The sequence below is a fragment of the Oryzias melastigma genome, linkage group LG19, assembly GCF_002922805.2.
Source record: "Oryzias melastigma strain HK-1 linkage group LG19, ASM292280v2, whole genome shotgun sequence".
In the NCBI taxonomy this organism is placed as follows: Eukaryota; Metazoa; Chordata; class Actinopteri; order Beloniformes; family Adrianichthyidae; genus Oryzias; species Oryzias melastigma.
This window is the reverse complement of record NC_050530.1, coordinates 1237869-1262244: the sequence shown is the minus strand read 5'-3', so window position 1 is coordinate 1262244 and position 24376 is coordinate 1237869. Positions and strand designations below refer to the sequence as shown.

General features: G+C 37.0%; 2 long non-coding RNA genes across 3 annotated transcripts in view; one reads left to right on the top strand and one right to left on the bottom strand.

Moving 5' to 3' along the window:
• Positions 1 to 4572: 4572 nt before the first annotated feature.
• Positions 4573 to 24376, bottom strand: part of LOC118600185 — a 65401-nt gene continuing 45597 nt past the window's right edge. Inside the window, exon 2 of the long non-coding RNA XR_004949761.1 lies at positions 4573 to 5117. This is a non-coding gene — a long non-coding RNA (uncharacterized LOC118600185). The remainder of the gene's footprint in view (positions 5118 to 24376) is intronic.
• Positions 14227 to 24376, top strand: part of LOC112154500 — a 51992-nt gene continuing 41842 nt past the window's right edge. For both annotated transcript variants that reach the window (XR_002920653.1, XR_002920652.1), the window contains exons 1-3: positions 14227 to 14336; positions 14867 to 15063; positions 17776 to 17826. This is a non-coding gene — a long non-coding RNA (uncharacterized LOC112154500). The remainder of the gene's footprint in view (positions 14337 to 14866; positions 15064 to 17775; positions 17827 to 24376) is intronic.

Here is a 24376-nt window from a genome sequence, read left to right as displayed (position 1 = left end):
GCTAGCTCAATACAGTAGAGCTCGCTAGCTTGATTCTGCGAAGCTCGGTAGTTTGATACAGTAGCGCTCACTAGCTCGCTACAGTGGAGCTTGCTACCTCAATACAGTAGAGCTCACTAGCTTGATACACCGGAGCTTGTTAGCTTGCTACAGTGGAGCTTACTAGCTAAATTCTGCGAAGCTTGATACAGCAGAGCTTGCTAAAGAAGAGCTTGCTAGCTCGATACACCGAAGCTCGCTATCTTGCTACAGTGGAGCTTGCTAGCTCGATACTGTGAAGCTCGATACTGCAGAGCTCGCTAGCTTGATACACCGGAGCTCAATACAGCGGAGCTCGCTACTTCAATACAGCAAAGTTCGGTAGCTCGCTACAACAGAGTTCGCTACAGCAGAGCTCACTAGCTCCATACAACCTAGCTTGCTATCCCAAATCTTGCTAGCTCGATACAGTGGAGCTTGTTAGCTTGCTACACCATCCACCAGGAGGATGGCTAGCGTAGCAAACCAACCCACACAGTGTCCACTTAAGCTAATGTGGGCAAACACAGGTGGGGCGACCACAGAAACTACAGATAATCCAATTCAGGGCCCACATTTTCTTTAAACCATCTGGGCCCCACTTGGCCTCGCTGGCTGGGTAATCTTTTCATTAGTCTGCATCTTCTCCTTAGAATTAGCTGCTCATTTTAATGTCATTGTGCTTTTTTTTTCTTTGCTGCTTTGTCCTTTTCTCTCAGAGAAAAAACATCAGTTTTTAGAGTCTAATTTGTGTCATGTGTAACTTTTATTTTATCCTCTGGAGATCTTCCGACTCCATCAGATATCCTCTATGTTTCTACATTATGAAGTCCAGCCTCTTTGGGGCTTTTATTTCTTAATAGAAGCCTCACTTGCAGATTTCCCTTTCCCTCACCTGACCTGTAGTTCTGTCAGTCACGCTGACACCGATCTCCATCGCTTCCACAAACAGGAAATGAGACAACCATGACTCAGCAAAAATACAGATCAGATCAGAGCTTGAAGGTCAGCGATAATTTTCACCCAAACCAACCTTTTTCTAGCATTTGACTGTCAAATCTTATCACTGTTTAAATTGAGTTTGACTAATCTAGACCGATTATCGGTAAATCCCTGAGCGAATGTTCAAATCTGCAGTCAAAATCTAAAGCGGCCTGACTTTTGGAGAGAGTTTATAAAAACTTTCACAGATGGAGAGACTCAGACTTTCCTTTCCAAAGCTTGTGGAGTTTAGTCGGAGTGGACTGAGGGATGAAAACGGCTGAATTTAAGCTAAAACAAGCAATCGCTTGTCGTCAGGTCTCAGCGGACGAGCAAAAATTAGGAGACAAACAACAGAATCCAAGCAGAGAGCCTCAAATCATGTTTGCTTTTAGTGCCTGAGAGCTTTTATTTTGGCGGTGCCTCCTTTTCCAACATTCTGAGACTTTGAGTCAATCTTTCAAAACATTGGGAAAATAAACTTTGTTCTAAACTACATAAATGCAAACTAATTTTTGTTTTTTCAAAACCTTCAAGAACCATCTTCAGCTACACTTCAGAATTAAAGCTGGGAGTGGTTTTGTTTTGATACCAGTTACTCTACTCTAATAAATTCACTAAAAAAAGACAAACAAAAACAACATTTTCTAAATTTCTTTTGGTTCATCTCCATAGCAACCATTTCATTATTTGGTCACTTAGAGGTGACAGACAGATTTATGTCATTTTTAAAAGAATCAGCAAAAGTAAATTTTTGGATTTCCTTGGCAACAGAGGTTTTTGTTGACCACGCCCACATTTCGAATATGTTCATATCGTTTGTTATATTGTTGTTAGGCTTCATACAAAAATTTGTGTATTAAATTCTCATTATTTTAATACAAGCAATAAGAGCGGAAGACGAAGCAGAAGATCAGGTCAGGATGAGAACGCTCAGCGATGCGGACAGAGAGGCACAAACAAGACTTCGCACTCAGTGGGAAGTTCTTCTTCTAACGAACTGCAGATGGGGCTTCTGGGAGTGACAGCAGAGGCTGATGGGAAGTGTAGTGTGGAGACCCAGGAAGTGCCTGTACTCAGGTGATGGATCCCGCTGATGGCCAGAGGGGGAGACAGAGGACCGATTCATGACAGGTTGTGGTTGTAGACTCACGCTGGTAATTTCATGAAGATCGTTCAAACTAGTTTTTTTTTTCCAATATTGGCAGAAAATGTGAAAACATTTTCCCACTTTGCCATAAAATGGCTAAAATGGCCGCCAAGTCAAGTGCCAATCCCATATTAATTTTCCTAAATTGCTTTGGATGTCCTCAAGATGTGTTTTTGTTTTGCTACAGGATTTTGAAATCTAGTTTTGAGAACACCAAGATACTGTTTGGATGACGTCTCATTCCAGAAACTTTTGGAATTATGTTTTCTGATTAAAAAAATATATTTTTTATTGGGGGGTGGGGGTGTTACTATGTAAAAAATTATTATTTTTTTTAGTTCTGGGTGTGTGCAGATTTTGGAAGGTTTTTAAGATTGTGCCAAAGGAGAAATTTTTGCTCTAAAGTGCAGTAAGACAGGAGAATTAAACAATCTGGTCCTGGAGGACACAATTCTTTAATAATGTGTTGCTAAAATGTGTTTTTTCAATTGTTCTGTATTCTGTTTAAATTATTTTTTATATTTATATTAAATTATATTAATTAATAATTAATAAATTAATAAATTATTATTATTAATTATGTTAAATTATATTATATTTTCTAAAAAGTTATTTTAAGAACTCAAATTTTTTACATTAACATTAAATCCTCTGTTGTCTAACGTCAAGCAAAAATGAAGCAAAAATTATAAGAAAATAATAATTTTAGCAAAAGCTAAAGCTTTAGTAGAACATTCACACAGTCATTTAGAACTACACTGTTAAAGCGCTGAATGAATCTAAGTTCTGACTTGTGCATGAAAATAAAAATTGGGTTGAATGTTGATTAGAAAGTTCAACAGCCTCAGAGCTGGTGAACGGAGGCCGTCTCACCGACGGAGACCTGACACCGGAGGTGTTGAGTAAAACGCAGACATGTCACGCTAGTGCCTCTGTTTTAGCAAACAGCTTCTACATTTACAGGGCTGGTGACGTTGCTACGGTAACCATGTCCCTAAAAGAAAGGCTTTTTATTTACTTTACATGATTGTTCATCTGTTATATGGTTCTTTGGAGGAATAATAATAATTAATCTAAAACCTGTGATGTTTTCTAGGACATAGTTCCTGCTGAGCAGCAGGAATTCAAACTTTCCTCAGAGTTGTGGGTCAGACTGTGTAACCCCGCCCCCCTTTCACCTCCCTGTTGCTGAGAGTTCTCTGTTTACACACTGTCCCACATCCACAACCCAAATTTACAAATGTACCCCAATTTAATAAGCTATCGTAGCTAACGCTTCTAATGTGGCTAACATTTTAGGCTGTCGGACTGTGTGTTTTTTTTTAGCATTTTTCTTTCAAGGTTTGGAGTTAGCGTGGTCACAGAAACATTTGTTTTTAGCTGTATCAATTGTTTTTTCTACATGTTGCAAAAAAAGGTTGGGAGTTACAAGCATTGTGACTGTGCTATTGCAGCTAACACTTCTAATGTGGCTAACGTGGCTAACATGTAGCGATGCCGCTACAGCCGAAGTTTGGAACATCACAGTGAGGTTTGCTTTGGCAAATAGGTTTTTCATCTGATTCAAACAATATGTATCGGGGGTAACAGGTATTGTAAAAATGCTATCGTGGCTAACGCTTCAAGCGTGGCTAACATGTAGCGATGTCTGACAGTTTTTTGCTTTTGTGTTATTAACAAGAATGGAACTTTACGTAGTCATAGTAACGTTCGTTTTAGCAAACTGTTTTTTTCATTTGTTGCAAACAACATTGGTCTTGTGAATATGCTATCGTGGCTAACATGTAGCATGCTACAAACAATTTCTAAAGCACTTGTATCAAAGTCACGGCCCGGGGGCCGGATCCGGCCCTCCAGATCATTTAATTTTATTGCTATTAATGACCCCATGTTATCTTGCGCTTATTTCTAACTTGTATAATTTTGACAAAATATATTTTTATGGAGAGTAAAATATTGGAAGTTATTTAAGGTTTAAGTTGATTTATTCTGGAATAATATTCCTGCCTTTTTATTATTCATAATTATGTTAAAAAGTTAAGGTTTTAAGCTTTAAAAATTAGCATTCTGCTAGCTTTTTGGGCTATTTTGGCATTTACTAAGATTTTTTAAGTTATTTTGGAGTTTAGCTAATATTTCAGCTACATGCTAGCTGTTTTGGCTAACCTAAGTTTTCATTTTTTTAGGCTAATTTGGCATTTAGCTAACACTTTAGCTGGCTATCAGCTTCAGTGTTTTTATAGCTATCAATTTCAGCATCTTCAGCGACCAAATTCATCGTATATCAACAGCTGTTAAATGAATTTAAATAAAAGTTTATTTTTGTAATTTTCCAACTTTCTGTTTCTTTTATTTCTAGTCAGAACAATCTTTCTTTTCCTTTATTTTCTTTTGCGTTCAGAGGTCGCCACAGTGAATTAGCATTTTTTTTTCTTTTTTTAAAGCGACACAAAATGTGATAAAAACAAACAAAAGTTAAAAAAAAGCCGAACAAAACCGTTAAAACATCAAAGACAGGAGTTACAGGAGAACTATCCAACAGAAGCTCCTCTAAAGCTCCATCTTCCTGTCTCCGTTTGGATTTTGATGATGTTTCCAAACGGTTGTCATCAGCGGGAAAAAGGAAAAGTGGATTCAAACCCTGAGAAAAACTTGGATTTCTATCGGAAAGATTCTATTTTCCCGGAAGGATCCCTCAGAGCGGTGATCAAACACGCCTCCAGCCTTCCCGCTCTGGACTCTAATCACCAGAACCCGCTCTCAGCGTGACACCAACCTTGAGTGCTCGACACAATCAATACACTGGATCTCCTGCAGCTCCACAGCAGCTCCATGTTGGCACATGCATCAGCGCTCCATCATCATCATCATCATCTTCTGACAGTGGTCAGCCCGACCCGGCTGGAGGGGAGCGGCGTGCCGCCAGCGTCGGCCTCGAGGAAAGCCAAGCGTTGCCAAGGCGACAGAGCTGCAAAGGAAATCTTTGTATTGTTACCACGGCAACAGCTGTGAATAGGTGGGGATGGAGGCAAAGATAAACGGGCGAAACAAGGGGAGGGTTTGGGAAGAGGGTAAAATACGGAGAGGAGGATATTAGATCAGACTTTATGATTCCCTCCATCTCCCGCTTGTTTATGCCGGATGAGTCGCTGCTGCGTGGGAGAGTTTACAGTTCGCTGAAATCTCATCCCAAACAAAGTTACTCAGCAGATTCTTTTGGTCCCTTTTCCCGGTTAAAGACGGTATCCCGGCCTCCACTCTCCCTCCATCTCCCATCATGGAGTTTTAAACGGAGCCATCAGAGCATATTTTGGGATCTGTGCTGATAACTTCTGATCTGCTTTGCTCCGGGGCGTCGGAGATTCCCACTGCGCTTGAATTGATTGGAGCTGCAAAATAAGACTGCAGATGTGCCTCTTCTTTGTTTAAGACGTGTTGTGTGAAATGAAATCAAACTCGAGGCGCCGGCGAGGCTTCACCTGCAGTGATGAGTGTGATGAATAATGCAGCCATATCACATTCTCACAAAAAGCTCAGAGAGAAACAATCCCTTCCACATGCAGACGTCGTTCATGAAGCTCCTACTGTTACTGTGGACCTTCTTCCATCCAGTCCTTCTGCTCACCTGGCAGGTGTGGCCAATGTGTCTTAATTAAGACAGAGAGAGCCAACATTTGGGTTTTACTTTGAGTTGTGCTGATATGTTTTGCTCTTTTCTTCCTCAGCAGTGCTGGGTTTTGTTATTTTAGTTTGGGGTTGGTAGTCTTGATTTACAGGCTTTGTTTATTTGTTTTCTTTAGGTAGTTTTGGTTAGAAGGAGCTGCTGACTCAGACAGTCGACATGACTTATTTTATGTTTGTCCAAGGCTCCAATTTCCTTTTGGTTTGTCTTTTTGTTTGGAACCAGCACTCTATAGTGTGATTGCTCAATAAGCATTCACACTGCAGTGATTATCCTGCTCCTTTACATACATAAAAACTCAATCACACTTTTAACACTCTTGGTATCAAAACGTTCGACTCCTTCAGGACATTCCTGCTTGTATTTTTGATATTCATAAACTTTATATCTTTTGAAATATTGAGCAAAATACGCCCCAAAGGAAAACAATGAGAGTCTTCAAATTTCAACATTTTAAGTATATTAACAAATAACCTTTAAATATATTAAAGGGGTAAGTTTTATCTTTTATTGTAATTTTGGGGATTTTTATTGGGATTTTAGGGAAAAAAAGTGCAATTTAGCTAAAAATTTTAGCAAAATGCTAATTTTTTTGGCTAATTCTGTTTTTTTTTTTTTTTTTATTGGCTACTTTGGAGTTTAGCTAGTATTCAAGCAATGTGCTAGTTTTTTTTTTATTTTATTTTTTTGGCTAATTTTGTATCTACTGAGTTTTTTCATGCTGATTTGGAGTTAAGCTAAGATTTAAGCAACATGCTAACATTTTTGGCTAATTTGTTATCTAATTTTTTTATGCTAATTTAGAGTTTAGCTTCGATTTTAGCCACAGGCTAACGTTTTTGGCTAATTTACTTCACTGAGGAATTTTAGGCTGTTTTGGAGTTTAGCTATTATTTTCACAACATGCTAACGTTTTTTGCTAATTTGTTATTTACTGTTTTTATACTAACTTAGAGTTTAGCTTCTTTTTTCAGAACTTGCAAACATTTTTGACCAATTTAGTTTACTGAAGAATTTCAGGATATTTTTGAGTTTAGCTAGTATTTAAGCAATGTGCTAGTTTTTTTGTGGCTAATTTTGCATCCACTTAGTTTGTTTTTATGCTAATTTGGTGTTTAGCTAAAATTTGAATACCATGCTAACGTTTTTGGCTAATTTGTTTTCTGCTGAAGTTTCTATTGTCTAATTTAGAGTTTAGCTTCAATTTTAGCAACAGGCTAATGTTTTTGACTAATTAAGTTTACTGAGAAATTTTGGGCTATTTTGGAGTTTAGCTAGTATGTAAGATGTGAGCTAGATTTCTTTTGCTAATTTGGCATCTACTGGGTTCTTTTTAGCTCATATTTAGGCAACACACTAATTTTTTGCAAAACTTATATTTATTAGGGGTTTTTGATCAATTTTACTACAAATCTTTAAGAAATTTAGATCAGCGCTCTTTCAAAGTTCTTTAACAAAATTTCCAGTCTTCTTGCAAATGTAAAATTTTACGAATAGTTTTTGCATTTTCAGCAAATCCTTTCAACAGTTAAAGTAAATTGTGTCGTCATTTTCAGCAAACAGGCTTCAGCAGTTATTTGATTTTTGTTCTCTCATTTCAGGACACGGTTTCCTTTATAATCAAACGGTGTTCCTCTTATTCCCAATGGTGTCCAGTTATTGATATTTTCCCCTTTTGCATTTTCTCCCCGAGCCAGGTTTACCCATAGGGGACCTAAAAACAACAATCAAATACAGTTTCCCCCCCAAAAATGCATACATTTTTTTTCTTCCCGGATAGACTATCAGAATCGCTGCTCCATGATGGAGGAGTCAGCCAAACGTCAGGAGGAGCGGGGGGGGGGGTTGAGGGCAGGCGTCAAACCAGCACAACTGTTGAATCTGCATACGGGGCGCCTGAGCACGCCACGTCACCAGAGATACTTATGCGAGCCCACACGGCACAGGGAGCAGAACCGATCCATTTGCAGACTCGTCGGTGCAGATGTTGCTGTGAAGTTTATCCATCAAAACTATTCCTGCTCACAATCGACACTCAATTTTAGCATTTAGTCAGAATCTTTATGTTATGGTGGAGTTTAGCTAATATTTCAGCTACATGCTAGCTGTTGTGGCTAACATAAGTTTTAGTTGTTTTTTTTAGGCTAATTTGGTTTAGCTAATATTTTAGCTAGCTATCAGCTTCAGGATTTTTAGCTATTAATTTCAGCATCTTCAGCTATCAGCACTAGCATTTTCAGCGGCCAAATTCAACTTACAGCGTTCACACTAGCATTATCACAGGTAATGCTGTATATTTATTTCATAATTATGTTAAAAAGTTGCAGTTTTAAAGTTTTAAAAATTGTCATCCTGCTAGCTTTTTTGGATTATTTTGGCATCTACTAAGATATTTTAGGTCATTTTGGAATTTAGCTAATTTTTCAGCTACATGCTAGCTGTTTTGGCTAACCTAATTTTTAGTTTTGCTTTGTTTTTTTAGGCTAATTTGGCATTTAGTTTTTATTTTAGCTTGTTATCAGCTTCCGTGTTTTCAGCTATCAGCACTAGCATTTTTAGCAGCCACATTTAGTTTACAGTTCTCACACTAGGATTATCACAGGTAATGCTATATATCTAGTTAATAATTATGTTAAAAGTTACGGTTTTTAAAGTTTTAGAAATTGTCCACCTGCTAGCTTTTTTTGGATTATTTTGGCATTTACTAATATTTATTTAATAATAATTCACATTTGCTTTTTAGGTAATTTTGGAATTTAGCTCATTTTTCAGCTACATGCTAGCTGTTTCAGCTAACCTAATTTTTAGTTTTGTTTAGTTTTTTAGACTAATTTAGCATTTAGCTAATATTAGCTGGCTATTAGCTTCAGCGTTTTTAGCCATCAATTTCAGCATTTTCACTTACTTGCATCTTCAGCGGCCACGTTTAGTTTACAGTTTTCACACTAGCATTATCACAGGTAATACTATATATCTAGTTAATAATTATGTTAAAAAGTTAGTTTTAAAAATGTAGTTTTAGAGTGTTCAATAAACGTTTATCTTGTTCTGGATTTTGGCCCCTCGATTGAGTTTGACCCCCCTGGTTTAGATGAATCTGTCGTGTATAATCCAAACACAGGTGTTTTTAGAGCATCTTCATCTGGAATGTGGTCTCCATAAAAACACGAGGAACTGACAAATGTGGCAAAACGTTCTAGAAGTTTTGCCCGCAAATTTCCGCTTTACTCTCATATATGTCCCAAAAACTAAAACTATTGTTTGTTTTTACCCAAGAAAACAAAAGTTTAGCAGTTTGGTTTGGAACCTCTTCATTTCCCTCTCCGTCGTCACGACAGCGAGTTCATCCTCCATGAAGCGTCCTGATGTCCACTCACCTCCTCTCTGTCTCCGTCAGCTCCAACTCACGCAGGAGTCACTCGTTCACACTTTGTCATCCACCTTTTTAATGACTGGCTGAGAGCTTTTATTACCGGGATCCTGTCCACCATGTTCCCTTCACACCAATCTTTGGAAATATCTTTTACATGCAAAGCTGCAGCGATCTTAAATGAGTTCTATAAAATCATCTGTTTCCTTTATAGGAAAAATAACTACTTAGTGATTTTAATGACGGAGTCTCGGAGCTGAGAGGAGGAAGAACGATGTTTCTGCTTTGGTGTCCCTCCTGTGGTCCATGAGAGCAGATGGGCTCAGGTCATTAAAATCTTAAAAAGCGTCAATAAAAGGAGTCTGAACGTCACTGAAGATGACAACAAAGTCACAGATTTGGCTACTAAGGTCGCTGAAGAATCCTGGTGAGGATTTCTTTACCAAACATCTCATTCTGTCAGTTTAAGTCTTTTATTTTGAAAGGAATCACCTTCAGGTTTTAAACTTTAAGCTGCGTTCAGACCAAACGTGAATCGCCTGTCAGATGGATCCAGTTTATGTGTTGGGTCCAGGCGTCCTGCGTTTGGGCGTTGCTGTGCAATTTGGTCGTCATGGTGATTTGAAATCCCACAAAGCTTAAGGCTGTAGCTCCTCCCACATGTGTCGGGAATGTCAAATTTATTTAAAACTTTTTTGACAAGCGTTGAGCGAGAAATTTGACTCATGGGTGTTAAACATTGGAAGGTCAGAGAGAGGAGTGGTCGGAGGTCTGTCTTCTCTTGAGGCTGAAGATGCTGAAATTGATAGCTAAAAACACTGAAGCTGATGGCTTAAGATACTGAAGCTGATAGCTTAAAACGCTGAAGCTGATAGCTTAAAACGCTGAAATAGATAGCTGAAATCACTGAAGCTGATAGCTTAAAATACTGAAGCTGATAGCTTAAAACGCTGAAGTTTATAGCTGAAATCACTGAAGCTGATAGCTTAAAACGCTGAAGTTTATAGCTTAAAATACTGAAGCTGAAAGCTTAAAACACTGAAGTTTATAGCTAAAAATACTGAAGCTGATAGCTTAAAACGCTGAAGTTTATAGCTGAAATCACTGAAGCTGATATCTGAAAATACTGAAGTTTATAGCTGAAATCACTGAAGCTGATAGCTTAAAACGCTGAAGTTTATAGCTTAAAATACTGAAGCTGAAAGCTTAAAACGCTGAAGTTTATAGCTAAAAATACTGAAGCTGATAGCTTAAAACGCTGAAATTGATAGCTGAAATCACTGAAGCTGATATCTGAAAATACTGAAGTTTATAGCTGAAATCACTGAAGCTGATATCTGAAAATACTGAAGTTTATAGCCAGCTAAAATGTTAACTAAATTCCAAATTAGCCTAAAACACTAAAAGGAAAAAAGCATACATTAGCCAAAATAGCTCGCATGTTGCTGGAAAAAAAAGCTTCAAAATGGCCTAAAAAACTGAAAAAGCCTAAATTAGCAAAATAAAAAAGCTAGCATGTAGCTAAAATATTAGCTAAACTCCAAAATGGACTAAAAAAACTGAAAAAAGCCTAAATTATCTAAAACAGCTAGCATTTAGGTGAAATATTAGCTGCCGAAATAGTCCAAAAAGCTAGCAGAATGCCAATTTTTAAAACTTTAAAACCATAACTTTTTAACATAATTTTGAATAATAAACAGACAGGAATATTATTCCAGAATAAATCAACTTAAACCTTAAATAACTTTCAATATTTTACTCTCCATAAATATATATATATATATTTTAAATTATATAATTTAGAAATAAGTAACATCGGGTCATTAATAACAATAAATAAAATGATCTGGAGGGCCGGATAGAATTACCTGGAGGGCCGGATCCGGCCCCTGGGCCTTGACTTTGACACGTGACCTAAAGGGATGTCATGAAAATGGAACATACCATCGTCATGTGTATAAAGAAATATTTTTAGGAATAATGTCCAGGTCTCTGCAGCCTTTACCAGTAATAAAAACATTTGGACTCGTTTTCTACTGATCTAAACCTAGAAGGAGCCGCTTAGTCTTAATTTAGCCTTTCAGAAATTTGGATTTTTTATTTATGACCTTTTTTAAATAATATGTATGAATTATGTCTATTATTTGGGATGAACAAAAGGAAAAATCTAAAAAGAACCGAGCATCTGTCGAGCATTTCTGGTTTGTTGGTGACTAAATACTTATTTTCCACCTTACTTACTTCTTTAAATTCTTTATAAATCAGAGAATATGATTTTCTGGATTTATTTTCTCATTTTTTCTCTCACAGTCGAGGTTTATCTATGACGAAAACGACAGACTTCTCTCTCAGCGTTTTAACTTGTTGCCTCACTGTAATTTAAGACTTTTGTAACTTCATTTCCTGACACCATAGCTGTCCGACAGTCCGACTCCCAAACCCTCCATTTCCCATGAGCACTTGTTGTTTTGCTCCTGTATTGAGCCTCCATGCAGAACCTTCTAGCACCTCCTGTCTCTCCAAGCTCTCGTTACCTCAGATGAACGCGGGACAGAGACATCTCCTGACCTTTAAAGTGTTTTTCTCCACGTCTGCAGAGATGCTGGAGGACTTATTGGAAGCCTGTTTTCCACAAAGCTCATAAATCTGAGCGTTTTTCTGAGGGAAACACGACTTGATTTGTTTTGTTTCCTCTGAGCAGACGTGTCAGCATCACCAGTGAGTCTCCATGGAGTCCAGAGAGGAGAGCTGACAGTTTGTGTAACGAATGACGCCGTTTAGTGATGGCGAGCGGCGAACTGGCAGATAACGAGGTCAGGTGATGGGAGCTGCCAGCGGCGGAGACGTGAAGACGGCGTCCAGAACCGGAGCTAATTGGACATGAACCTCATTTTGTTCACCTCTGGTGTCCAATTAATATGTAAAAAACACATCAGCTGAAATTCACTCCGACACTTTCCAGCTACATGTTTTTTTGAGAATAAAGACTTTTGAACTCCACAGGAAAACTCCTCTGGCGCCCCCAGACTTTCGACCGGCGCCGGGCGAGGAGCCAGCGCTCCAGATGGCATTAGTGGAAGATGAAGTGGCCTGTCTCTGCAGCCAATGAAATGTGAACGCCGTTTAGTTCTTTAACTGCCGCCCGATCCGCCTCGCTGACGGCGAGACTTGTTGAGCTACAGCGAGGAACGCGGAGCCATAAACAAGGAAAACAAGTGTGTGAACGCGTCAGAGGACAAAGTCAACATTTAATCACACATTGCTGCACGCGACCTCGTAAAACAACCAATCTTTATGTGCTGATGATTGATGACGGCGGATTATGGATCCTCAGATCAGGAAAACTCAGCAAACAGGAGAAAGATTGACCAATGAAACAACAGGAAATGTTTTTGTGATTAACCCTTTACATTCTGGGTCTTAAATAGTGAAAGAAAATTAATACGATATTTTTAATTCTTAATATTTAGGTCTTTTTTAGGCTTTTATACGGTGGCCCTGAAGTGACAAAATACATTAGGTCTGGGTATCATTTCAAGAATCTGTTTCTGATTTTTTTTATTCTTTCAATCCACTCAATTCAATTCAAATTTGTTTAGAAATACATGAATAATCTATATATGTGCTTTGACGATTTTCATATTAATCTGACACCGTTCACATACTGTAAACTGTATTAGTAAAATAATGAGATTGTTCTGCCTCTCCTGGAGGACGTTTCAGTTTGGCCACTAGGTGGCGATCGTGCTATAGCATTACACCTTATTCAAGAAGAAGAAAAAAGAACGAGCAAAAATGGTTACTTTAAAAAATATGTCCTTAAAATAGTTAATAAAATAATAAAACAGTGAGGCGACTGAGACGCAACAACTTGGGGGCTCGTCCGGGATAACAACGCTCAATTAGTCAGTAATGTTTGTTTAGGTCGACCGAGCGTTAGCTTTAGCCGTCCTGTGGGAAATCCCAAATACTTTAGCATCAAGCTAGCGACCTTTAGCGCTACAAGTTAAATCAATATCTACTTTTATGGATTAATTATTGATCTATTGATCTTAAATCCATTCAGATTGATTTGATCAACTTAGTCCTAAAATAGATCAAAGATCACAACAATTAATAAAGCAAAACAATAAATATAAAAGTAAAATTATACTTCAGAAATCAAAATAAAATTCCAAAAAAATGAAACATTTTAAAAAACAAAAGTAATTTGTAGATATTAAACGAAACACGAAGAAACTGGAAAAAGTTACATCTGTCAGTCATCCCTGATTGGACGCGACTGAATTCTTCTGTCCACATACTAATAAAGATGTTATGATTCGTACAGTGAATCCAGTCTCACTTTCAGACAAACAAACTTCAGTTGGAACGATAAATATCATCATCCAATCAGAGATGTCGGTCAGGACCTTCATTTTATGGTTTGATTTCTGGAAGTTTTCGGAAACATTTTTTATTTTTTTTATAGAAAATGTTGGTTGTAAATGTAAAAATGACAAGTATCCATCATTCTATCAATGAATGCAAATCTATCAGGAACAAAATAACATCTTTAAAAGATAAAAACTTGCTTGAAATTCAATTTCTCCCATTTAAATCTAAAGATCAACGGAGATTTTCTATTGCTGTTGCTACAGCTCATTTTAATGTTTTTTTTTTCAGAAAAAAATTTAGACCTAAATATTGTCAAGATTTTAGATTTCTAAACAAACAATAATTCGCATTATATAATTCCATTTTTATTTAATTTGTGGACATATTCTTCTTTTTCCTCACAGAAGCTGTTTTATGCTCATATTAGGGATAAAAAAATCCACTTATATCGAGGAAAATGCTCTGAATCTGATCAATTTACAGTAATAAATTAAATTGAGTCGAGTATCGGTTATAATTTCCAGAAACGATTCGATTCACAAGAGCCTGAATCGATTTGATTCCGATGTTTTCCGATTCTTTTGAACTGGAAAACTTCTCCTGGAGGACGTTTCAGTTTGGCCACTAGGTGGCGATCGCGCTATTGAAGTACACTTAACTCAAGAAGGAGAGGACAGCATGAGGGAAAAAACGAAGTTTTAGACCACAAATAGTTACTTTAAAATTATTTCCCTTAAGAGTTTGGAAAACTAATGCTTGTAAGTAAATAAAGATGTTCATTTAGTCAGCAGTGCATGTTTTTAGTCAACCGAGCGTTAGCATTAGCCGTCCTATGGGAAATTCCATTGAAAGCTAGCATCAAGCTAGCGGACTTTAGCTTTTTGATTTAAACGTGAATGACTTGCTTTTATTTGACAGTATATCTTTTTTTTTGTTAGAAATTCTACCAACAATAAAGGAAAACAATAAAGCGTAATAGTTGTTAAAGATGATAGTTGTTAAAGATTATAGATGTTAAAGATTATGTTAAAGATTCTAGCTGTTAAAGATGGTGACGTGTCACACGGCTGCCATGTTTAATTTCCTAAACTTCCTGGTTAACTTCAGCTGTAAACAAAACCTAAACATCTCTGTCGTTTTGGATCATTTAACAACAAATCCTCAGAATGTTCAGTATTAACCATCTATGTGGAGGCTATCAAAAGCATTTTTTAAAATGTTTACGTCATCAAAGGGGGCGTGTCCTTCGAACAAGCCATAACGGCGTTTGTGTTTTTTTTTTTTACAGGAAACTCTTTGATCGGAGGTCACAGAGGAGGAACCCGCCGCATCATGTTAGACCAGAGTATGGATCCCATCTGCTTCTGTTCCAATGCACATCTGTTGCCATGGCAACACGCTCACCTGGATAATTAAGTTGTTTAGCAGCCTGGAAGAAAAAAAGGGCTTCCCAGATTGGAATGGCACAACATCCTAACAGAGCAGGTGAGCCGATTAGATAGGAAGCTCACGCGCACGTGCACGTGCACGCACCTCCACCTCACCGACACACAAACGCGCACGGCAGCGAACCGTGAGCGAGATAAGACTTTTAATTAGAGCGTATTTCCTGATTTTCACTCTTTGATAACAGAAGTGGAACAGAAGACGGAGAATCTCCATTTTCTCCTCATTTCAAACTCTAGTAACGTTTTCGTCGTCAAACAGTTTATTTTGGATTTAAATAAACAGTTTACCACATAAACAGGGAGGAAAATTCAACACTAAAATTGTCCAATTGACTTTTGTGCATTAATGTGGACAATTTCAGCACTTTTTCAACGTTTGAATTCAACAAGGGAAAACTTCCTGGAGGTCCTCTTCATCTGTAAACACCTTCTACAAACCTCATAATCCTTTCATTCTGGTTCCAACACTTCACTGAAGATACAGAGAAGAACTTTAGTTCAGCTCTGATCCCTGACGTTCTCATGGTGACGTTCAGGAAACTCAAATCAAAGGATTTTAGGGCATTAATCTGATCTAAGAGTCAAAACTATTCTGGTTTATTTACGGCTTTTATGTTACAAAATTAGGTAACACTTCATAATAACTACACACTTTTAAGCTTTAGTTAAACATTTATAAAGTCTCACTCCAACTTTATTAAACTTTAGTTTATTTATTAGCATGTTACACCTTAAAGAACCACCTCTAAACCACCTTTGTTTTTTAGACTATTTTCGAGTTTAGCTAATGTTTACACGCTAGCCGTTTTGGCTAATTTAGGCTTTTTCACAGTTTCTTTTGTCTATTTTGACGTTTAGCTAATTCTTCAGCTACGTTCTGTTTTGGCTAACCTCTATTTTTTTGTTTTATTTTTTTAGGCTAATTTCTCACTTAGCTAATATTTTAGCGGGCTACCATTTTAATCATCTAAAGCTATCAGCTCTAGCATCCTCAGAAGCCAAATTTCATCTTCCAGCTTTCACACTAACATTATCACAGGTAATGCTATATATCTAGTTCATAATTATGATAAAAAGTTACAGTTTAAAGTTTTAAAAATGTAGTTTTAGAGTGTTCAATAAATGTTTATCCTGTTCCACCCGCGACCTAAAGTGTGTTCTGGATTTTGACTGAGTTTGACCTCTCTGCCTTAATCGGATTTAAAACTGGTTTTCTTTCCTCACTGAATCTGGTTTCTCTGACCGTTTACACTTTCAGATTTACAGCATGAACATAAACAGCTTTTAGATTTGTAAATCTGATTTGCAGTACCAACCTCGTGAACTCAGCCAACCTCAACATGACTGATCAAATCTTGAAGGACTAGTTCTGTGTTTATTATAAAAAGATGAATTGTTTGTGTGTAGAGAATCCTGCCTGTGATTAGTGATTAGGAATGAAGGACAGAGTTTCCTCCTGAAAGCAGGTTGAGTGTAAAAGTGTATTTTTACCTCTGGATAATGATCTTCTTCTTTGTATTGATGTGTTGACTTCAGAGAAGACAAACTGAAGGAGGAAGGACCAACACTTGTCTGACTTAACCGGGTCGCAGAAGGACTCCTCTAATTGGCGATCTGCGGCCTCGCTAATGAGGTTTACGCAGACGTTTTAATGATTCACAGTAACACGGTTAAGTTAGCACATGACAGGAAAGCATGTGGGAAATAGAGGGACGGTGAAAACAAGAATTTTTAGGGCATTTTAAGGTCTACAAACTCAAAATTTAAAATTAGAAAAACAAAATCCTCTGATTTATTCACTGTTGGAGCACAATAAATATAGAAACTACTCCTGGGCTTTTCAAATCAAGGCTGTGGGGAGTTATAGATCCAAACAAACTAGAAGAGATGAGCTCAGATTTGACTTTTAAAGATTTCCGTCCTTCAGTTTCCAACCGTCTGTCACCCTGGAAGTCTGAACCTTTTTATCTCCACTTCTTTTCTTCATAACTCCAATAACTCCAGATTATAGTAACTACAGTATCGTTCAAGAGTTTGGGATCACTAAGAAATGTTCTTATTTTTTAAAGAAAAGCCCTATTGTGTCAATGAAGATTACTGCCTTTTTATGTTTAAAAGTTGCAGTTTTAAAGTTTAAAAAATTTGTATTCTGCTAACGTTTTGGACTCTTTTGGCATTTATTAAGATTTTTAGGCTATTTTGGAGTTTAGTTAATATTTCTGCTACATGCTAGCTGTTTTTGCTAATTTAGGCTTTTTTTAAAGCTGTTTAAAAGATTATCTTTTTTTTTTGCTACATGCTAGCTTTTTTGGCTCATTTACACCTTGTTTTTTTTCCTTTTTAGGCTTGATTTGTTGTTTAGCTAATATTTCATTTACATGTTAGCTGTTTTGGCTAAATTTGGCTTTTTTGTGTTTTAGACTATTTTGGAGTTTAGCTAATCTTTACACATCCACTGGTTAATTTAGGCTTTTTATAGTTTTTTTTTGGTATATTTTGAAGTTTAGCTATTTCTTCAGCTACATTCTAGCTGTTTTGGCTAATCTATACTTTTTTGTTGTAGTTTTTTTAGGCTAATTTGGGAATTAGCTAATATTTTAGCTGGCTATCAGATTCCGCGTTGTCAGCTATTAGCTTCAGCACTTTTAATTATCAATTTTAGCAATTTCATCTATTAACTTAAATGTTTTCAGCTATCAGCTTCAGTGTTTTAGCCATTAACTTTGTTGTTTTCATCTATTAATTTCAGCATCTTCAGCTATCAGCACTAGAATCTTCAGCAGTCAAAGCATTATCACAGGTAATACTATACATCTAGTTCATACTTATGTTAAAAAGTTACGGTTTTAAAGTTTTAAAAATGTAGTTTTATTGTGTTTAACAAATGTTTATCCTGTTCGGCCCGCGATCTAAAGTGTGTTTTGGATTTTGGCCCCCTGTGTGATTGAGTTTGACACCCCTGATTTGAACCAATCAGAAATACACTCCATACATTATTAAAAGGTTAAGTAATTTAAAAGTTACAATTCTAGATGCAAATGTCTGTTTTTTTGTTGCATTATCTACATACTGTAGGTGACTCGGGGTCCATTTCCAGAAACTATCACTGAAATGTTTTTAATAATTAAGTGTTAGCTCGTTGTGTCAGAAGGCTAACAGATGATCAGGAATCTGTTAGCACTTCTGTTGTAAACTGACCTTCCTTTCAGTATCTGGAGCATCACTTTTGTGGGGTTGATTGAACCCTCAAAATGGGCAGAAAAAGAGAACTTTCACGTGAAACTCAATAGTTCTTAGAAATAAAAGAGATTCCATGAGAAAAATTTCCAATAAACTGAAGATTTTCTTAAACGGTGAGAGTTACTCCTTTTAGAGAACAGCACAAACAGGCCCTAACCGGAGTAGAAAAGGAAATGGGAGGTCCCTCTGTACTATTGAGCAGTGCTGGGTGAAATGTCATGTGGGTAATAGAAAAGTGTCCGTGATGCCATTTTTCTATCGTTTTCATTTGTTTTTATTGCTGAACTTTGGTGCTAAAGAAGATTTTCCTTCTAAGAAACTTGAAACTGTTTTGCACAACAAAAACATGTTTCTCATTTGTGACAATTCAGATACATGTTACTTGTAAACAAAGTCAGAGAAGTACATGAGCACATTTTGTCAATTTATTTTTTAGAGAATAATTGAAAATATACTTTATTGTGGTATGTTGGGATATATATCGTTTTTGTGATTTAATCCAAACAGTCAGAACTTCAAAAAACGTCAAGTTGGGGACACTTAAACGTCAAGCGTCTGAACCCATTTATGATGAGTTGTGAGTGAGAATGAGTTGACTTTGGAAAAGAGGCTGGAACAAAACCAGTCAAGCAAGGTGGAGGTGATGTGATGGTCTGGGGTTGCCCTGGTGCTGGTGAGGTGGGTGATTTGTAAGCAATTTTGTCCATTTATTGTTTCAAACAAATGTTCTAAATTTGTCAGAGTCTTGAATATATTTTCTATCCATTATATTACTCATTTAGTAAATACATTTTCAAGGAAAACACAGAATCTCTTTGGTGACCGCATATTTTTGCTTCTTTCCTATCAAGTAATTGATCAAACTCTAGTCGTTTCTATCTAATGGTTTGGACTTAATTAAAAACTCTGTTTAATTTGACATTTTTATTGTAGCTAATATTTATTAATGAAGAAAAGCACTAAAGTTTGCAGAATTATGGGAGGAGTTTCCTGACATCAACTCTGTATTATTTCCACTCTTTTGAATCAGTCCAAAAAAAGAAAAAAAAAATATTTACCTCCAGCTTTGACAAACATTGAAACTTCTGTAATAAAACAGTGTTAGATGCACAATAACGTACAGTAAATGTAGAAAACTAAAGAATGAGAAACAGCAGAGCATTTCAATAGTATTTCAAAATAAAATGAGTTGGCAGGAAACGAAAAATGCTGTAAAATCAGATTTTACTCCGAAGAAAAATAATTCTCATTGAATTTATCGACTAAACCCGATGTTTTTCCGGCGAGACGCTGAGGCTTTAAAACAGTGTTTTCAGCGATCGCTCCGTGGAGAGTCGTTCATCACCGTGACAGATCTCCTCTCTAACGGACGAGAGCTTCCTTCGCTCCAAACAGAAGAACGTGAAGAGCTTCCACCTCATCCCGCCATGTTTTCCACGCCGACGTCTTCCATCGCACTCCTGATGACCTTGAGATTTACAATGCATGCTGGGATTTTAAGTGAAGCCACTCGGGATGCTGAGCATAATTAGATTTCCTTTTATGTCGAACAATTTTAATGTATTCTAACTGAATTCAAACATTTTATAGGACAACTGTAAGGAGATAAAAATAAACGCTTTGAGCTGCAGCCTTTGAGTGATGAATAAACCACCTCCAACAGTAACAGCCTCAAAAGTAGAAGGACAGTACCGGTACATATTTTCTGATTATGCTACAGGAAATACAGTTTTTATTGCATTTCCTGTCATTTTATTACATATTTAGAGGCACTCACACATTTTCCATATCGGTTTAGTGCTTTCAGGGTCTCCGCTTGAGCTGCCGTGTTTGGATATTCGATTCTGTCTCCAGTTGTGTGAATGTTTTCCAGCATTCTTCTGCTCCTTTCTGAGTGTTTTTCTGTATGTAAAAACTCGATCAGACTTTCTCCAATCTCTGTATCAAAACGTTTAGCTCGTTCAGGACATTACTGCTTGTATTTTTGGTATTTATAGACTTTATAGCAACATATGCTCCATAGGAAATGAATAGGAAAGTCTTCAAATTTCTAAATTTAAGTAGATTAGCAACAAACTTTTAAATATATCCTTGGGCTATGTTTACATCTTTTAGAGTAATTTGAAAAAAAAAAATTGGAGCATAGCTAAAATTTTAGCAACAAGCTAACGTTTTTGGCTAATTTGTTATCTACTCAGGTTTTTATGGACTCATTTTAGCCTCTATTTTAGCAACATGCTAACGTTTTTGGCTAATTTGTTATCTACTCAGGTTTTTATGGACTCATTTTAGCTTCTATTTTAGCAACATGCTAACATTTTTGGCAAACTTGTTATCTATTGAGGTTTTTATTGACTAATCCAGGTTTAGCTTCTATTTTAGCAACATGCTAACGTTTTTGGCTAATTTGTTATCTACTCAGGTTTTTATAGACTTATTTTAGCCTCTATTTTAGCAACATGCTAACGTTTTTGGCTAATATGTCATCTACTCAGGTTTTTATAGACTTATTTTAGCTTCTATTTTAGCAACATGCTAACGTTTTTGGCTAATTTGTTATCTATTGAGGCTTTTATTTATTTATTTTAGCCTCTATTTTAGCAACATGCTAACGTTTTTGGCTAATTTGTTATCTACTCAGGTTTTTATGAACTTTTTTTAGCCTCTTTTTTAGCAACATGCTAACGTTTTTGGCCAATTTGTTATCTATTGAGGTTTTTATTGACTTATTTTAGCAACAAGCTAACGTTTTTGACTAATTTGTTGACTACTCAGGTTTTTATAGACTTATTTTAGCCTCTATTTTAGCAACATGCTAACGTTTTTGACTAATTTAGCTTACTGAGGTTTTATAGGCTAATTTTGTGTTTAGCTTCTATTTAACCAGTTTGCTAACATGTTTGGCTAATTTGTTATTTACTAAGTTCTTTTTAGACAAATTTAAAATGTAGCTTCTATTTTAGTAACATGCTAACGTTTTTGGCTAATTTGTTATCTACAGGGGTTTTTTATAGCCTAATTTAGAGTTCATCTTTTTTTTTTTTAGCAACAGGCTAACGCGTTAAGCTATTTTATTGTACTTAAGTTTTAATAGGTTAATTATGAGTTTAGCTTAAAATTTAGCACCAAGCTAACGTTGTTGGTAATTTTGTTACGTACTGAGATTTTTATAGACTTACTTTGGGTTTAGCTTCTATTTTAGCACCATGCTAACGTGTTAGGCTAATTTGTTATCTGCTGAGGTTTTATAGGCTAATTTTGACTTTAGCTTCTATTAAACCAATTTGCTAACATGTTTGGCTAATTTGTTATCTACTGAGTTCTTTCCAGACTAATTTAGAGTTTAGCTTTTATTTTAGCAACATGCTAATGATTTTGGCTAATTTATCATCTATGGGGGTTTTAATCGGCTAATTTAGAGCTTAGCTTCTTTTTTAGCAACAGGCTAACGTTTTTGACTAATTTAGTTTACTGAGGTTTGTATACGGTAGTTTGGTGTTTAGCTTCTATTTTAGCAACATGCTAACATTTCAGGCTATTTTGTTTTCTACTGAGGTTTTTATAGACTAATTTAGAATTTAGCTTCTCTTTAATGTCTTTGACTAATTTAGTTTACTGAGTAATTTTAGGGTATTTTGAGTTTAGCTAGTATTTAAGCAAGGAGATAGCTTTTCCTGCTAATTTGGCATGTACTTAGGTCTCTTGGGCTACTTTGGAGTTTAGTTCATATTTAAGCAACACTAAATATTTTTGCAAAATTCCCATGAATTTGGGATTTTCAAGCAATTTTATTAAAATTTTTTAAAATTTAGGCCAACTTCAGCGCTCTTTCATAATTCTTTAACTAATTTTCTTGTAGTTAATTCACCATTTTGGAGATAACGTTTGTTTTTTCAGCAAATCCCTAGGTAAAGTAATTAAAGTAACTTGCATCGCCATTTTCAGCTAAAAGCTTCAACATCTGCACTAATACTTTCAGCAAAAGCTTACGAACTAGCAGTATCGCAGGTAATGCAACTTTTCTAGTTTAATTTTTTTCTTTGCTTTCTTTAAACCAAAGGAAAAAACTTTGCTTTATCTTTAACCCTACAAATGCAATAAATATGTAGAATGAGATATAACTCCATTTACTGCCATTTTTTTTTGTGTCTTTGTTGTCTGCATATAGTTGTGTTGAAAAATCACATACAGTGTTGCCAGATAAAGTCACAATTTTCAGCACAAAGGGAATCTAAAACCATCAGACCCCAACAAAATCTGCCAACACATCTCCCATCCGATGGAGATCTTTGTAGTTTTTCTGCAACTAATGATTCCCACAAGGGAACGTGAACGCTCTTTTCAGGATGTTTGCTCTTCTTCACGTACAGAACGCCTGTCCTCCTCACATGCATGCAAAGTTTCATTCTTCCTTCAGTTCTGTGGAAGTCTAAGTACTTATTCTTTGTGTACTCTTGCCAGAGAAGTAATGCCAAGCTACTGTACGGCGGTGGATTGGCGCCGCGAACCCTCCAGTGGGATCAGGCTGCCTTCGCACGCACATCAAAGCTGGAACAGAGACTTTTGGCGTCCGAGCAAGCTTCAGTGTTTTACTTGTTTGCATCAGCCGCTTACAGTAATGTGGAGGATGTTCCGTGTGAAGTGAATCATGGCGTGAGTCTGAGCAGGAAGATTTGTCTCGTGTTATCACATCTCTTCTTTGGGATACAGTGATCCCCTCGTTTATCACAGGAGTGAAGCCCTAAAAATAACCAGATGAAACCCACAATCTTCGTGATTTTTCTTTCCACTTCAAGATGTTTTAAGGCGGTAAAACAGTTTATACACTTCTCTCAGACAAACATTTTCAGACTTCTTCTGCTCATTCAAACCTTTCTAGAAAACCAAGATCTGATCAAAGATTAACGTAGATTTGACAAACGTATACGGGTCACACGGCACAGAGATTGAACATAACCTAACACCAACAAGGCATCTCCTCCCACAGAACTGCAGCTCTCTGGACTTTTTCTCTTATTCTGACCATTCTCTGTAAAAGACAGTTGTGGGTGAAAATCCCAGGAGATCACAAGTTTCTGAAATCCTAAGTCCAGCCCGTCTGACGCCAACAACCGTCAAAGTCACTTCAGTTTTCTTTGTTTCCCATTTTAATGCTCAGTTCGCAGATCGTCGTGACATCACTAAAGTGCGTTTAGCTGCTGCCATGTGATTGGCTGATGAGAAATCTGTGTCTAAGCAGGCGGCCGGTGAGTGTAAATAAACATTTGTTTTGTTTTGTTGGTCCCTCGTCCAACACTTCCTTTGGGAACGACACATCGGGAACCTACAATTCAAACCGACCTTAAATCGTGGCCTTGTGGTAGAGTGTCCACCCTAAGACTGGAAGGTCGTGAGTTCAAATCCCGGCTGAGTCGTACCAAGTTATTAACAGTTTTCTTCATAGTTCATTGGAGTCGTTTGTCTTTGGGTCAACATGATCTTTATCCGTCTCTTTCTAACGTGTCATTAAGCATATTAAAATGCAGATAGCGCCACAGTCGCCTTTATCTCTCGGATCAAAGCCGCCGTCGCTCACTGAAGGCCGCTGACTGACGCCGGCGGTCCCCAGAGCTGAAACTCCCGGCGCTGAGTGGCAGCAGCCGGTTGACAGCAGCAGCGCTCGACTTTCCGAGCGGTTGCGCCGCATTTCATCATGCAGCAGTTTGTAGCGCCGACTCCAGCTGCTGTAGTGCTGCAGACGAGTTCAGGAGCTGGAAGGAGAAACGGTGAGTGACTGCAGCAGCTCCCGGAGCTGTCAGGGAACGGCGTCAGAGTTGATGCAGTTCGGACCGCGATCACTCCATCAGCCGGAGACGAACCGGTTTCAGCTGCCGCAAGAACGGGCCGTCAATCTTCTAATAGGTGGAACCTTTTGTTCTTTCTCACCATGAAAGTTAAAGATGTCAAGATGACAAGAGAGTTTCACACATTTAAACTTTCTTCATAAATGTTACACAAAAGACTTTTAACAGATAAAACTGTTGAATAAAAGAATTCTACTGAGAAATAAATTATTTATTAAAAGTTATGACTAGTTTAGAAGAGGAAAACTCTCAACATGTTTGGTTTTC